The sequence below is a fragment of the Typopeltis vanoorti genome, unplaced genomic scaffold (genome assembly GCF_054136105.1).
Source record: "Typopeltis vanoorti isolate ZY-2024b unplaced genomic scaffold, IOZ_Tvanoo_1.0 HiC_scaffold_72, whole genome shotgun sequence".
Lineage (NCBI taxonomy): Eukaryota > Metazoa > Arthropoda > Arachnida > Uropygi > Thelyphonidae > Typopeltis > Typopeltis vanoorti.
Window position 1 is genome coordinate 202,898 of NW_028328182.1, and position 2,025 is coordinate 204,922.

The following is a 2,025-nucleotide window of genomic DNA, read 5'->3' on the forward strand; positions in this document are numbered from 1 at the left end:
ATATACCAGTGTATTGTCCCTAAAGCAGTATTTGTAGATTCTCAGTTAAATGTTTCTCTGAAGTATGTGTTTATATTTTTGTGTGAGATATATTTTTATTTGGTATAATTGGTTTGTATTTGACATCAGATTGTATGAGTATAGAACCTTGCCGTTAAGCCTAATGTTACTATTGTAGTAGTGATGTTATTAAACCTGTATTGCTATTGTGATGTGATTGCGTTGTTGGTGTTAAGCCTAATCTTGCTATTGTGATCGCGGGGTAGTTGTTAAGCCTAATCTTGTCATTCTCTGAGCATGTGTACTTGGTGTTAAATTGAAAAGTATTAACTATAAATGTATAATACTGAGATGATTATTTGAAGCAACGTACTTTTATTGTTTAATGTTGTCTATGTCATGATGTGTTTGAAGCATTTTGGCAATTCCTGCAGTTTTTTAAGTGGGTAGGGGCATGATACTCTAAAGAATCCAAATTCTCTGTTTAAAGAATCATAATATGGATTTATTATTTTAATGCTAGTTCATAACTCAACATGATAACAAGATCACAGAAAATTTGCTTGAAAGAGCACAGTCACAAAGATAATATATTAAGTGCTTTTGATAAATTACTTGCTAGTGAAAGTTTGGTGGATGTAACATTATCGTGTGAGGGAATGACCCTTAAGGCTCACAAAGTAGTTCTATCTGCAAATCGCTCTCTTCTTTACCACTTATTTTTAGAGAACTCAAGTAATCATCCTGTTGTGACATTAAGTGATATAAACTTTAATGACTTAAGGTTGATGGTCCAATATATGTACCATGGAGAAATTAATATTTCACAGAATATGTTTCCATCATTGTTAAAAGCTGGGAAATTGCTAAAAATGAAGGATTTTTTAGAAGTTGCTAATAAGCACTATGATTCTGTGGAAGGCAGCACAGAGCAGGAAGCTTCAGGTAATGAACGTTAAGAAGCCGGGAAACCGAGCATGATAATCATATTGTGTCCGACCAAAGAAAACAGCATTTAAAGAAGGAAACACAGATAAGTAAGAGTCAACAAGGGAAATTGTCAAAACGTCCTATGATGGACTTACATCTGAACGTTATAATGAGTCAAATGGCCAAAACGTCTGATGTAGGTAATGTAAGGCAGCCGTTGTCAGAGATTAAACATCATGAAACGATGGTTTCTATCCCACTTAATAAAATTAAACTGGGTAAATATTTGAAAACAACATCTAACAAGTGACACTGTTATAGATGAGTTAGTATCATTAAAGGATGAGGAGTCAGACTTGCCAAATGAGTATGATCATCTAAATCAATATTCGAGTGGCCTTGATCTGGATGCTGAAGGCCAACTGTCAGGTGAAGGTGTATATACCAGTGTATTTTCCCTATCAGTTTCTGATTCTTCAGCTAATTCTCAACTGCCAATCAAAATCTTGGGTAGTGATGACATCAATCCTTTATTTTCTAGTTTTGATATATCATCTCAGTCAACCATTTCTTCTGTAGTTGCTAGGGATGTCAGATTACTTAACATCTTTATCATCTTGTGTATCTATAGTATCATTTCTTGAATCTGATGTCAAGGTAGAAATGAAAGATAATGCAATCCATTTCACATCTTCTAATGTATGAACTGTTTTGCCTGCATTAATTGACTCGTATAAACACCGAAGTTTTAGTGTAATATATGATGATACATCTGGTTTGTCTAATGTCCCAAGTTTAACTGATCATCACGACTTTGCAGTTAGGTGCCATCAGTCTCATGGGAAATATTCCTTTTTTATACAGCCATATCCCAATGTAACTGATAGAAGCATGTGGAGCAAACTGTGTTGTGCAAGTTCTCTTGAGACAAAGGAACTGATATTTTTAAATGACTGTAATATATTTTATAATTTTGATATGACCAAATTGTATGGTCTATATTTCAGGCATTACAATATGTTCTAATGTTTTTTTATGGAATAGAAAGTATGGGGGGAGGATTAAGAATGACATGGAATGAGAATGACAGATTAT

At 33.8% G+C, this 2,025-nt stretch overlaps 1 pseudogene; it reads left to right on the top strand.

Annotated features, from left to right (window-relative positions):
• Nucleotides 1-536: 536 nt before the first annotated feature.
• LOC150092092 (longitudinals lacking protein-like pseudogene) lies at nucleotides 537-959 on the top strand (annotated as a pseudogene).
• The last annotated feature ends 1,066 nt before the right edge of the window (nucleotides 960-2,025 follow it).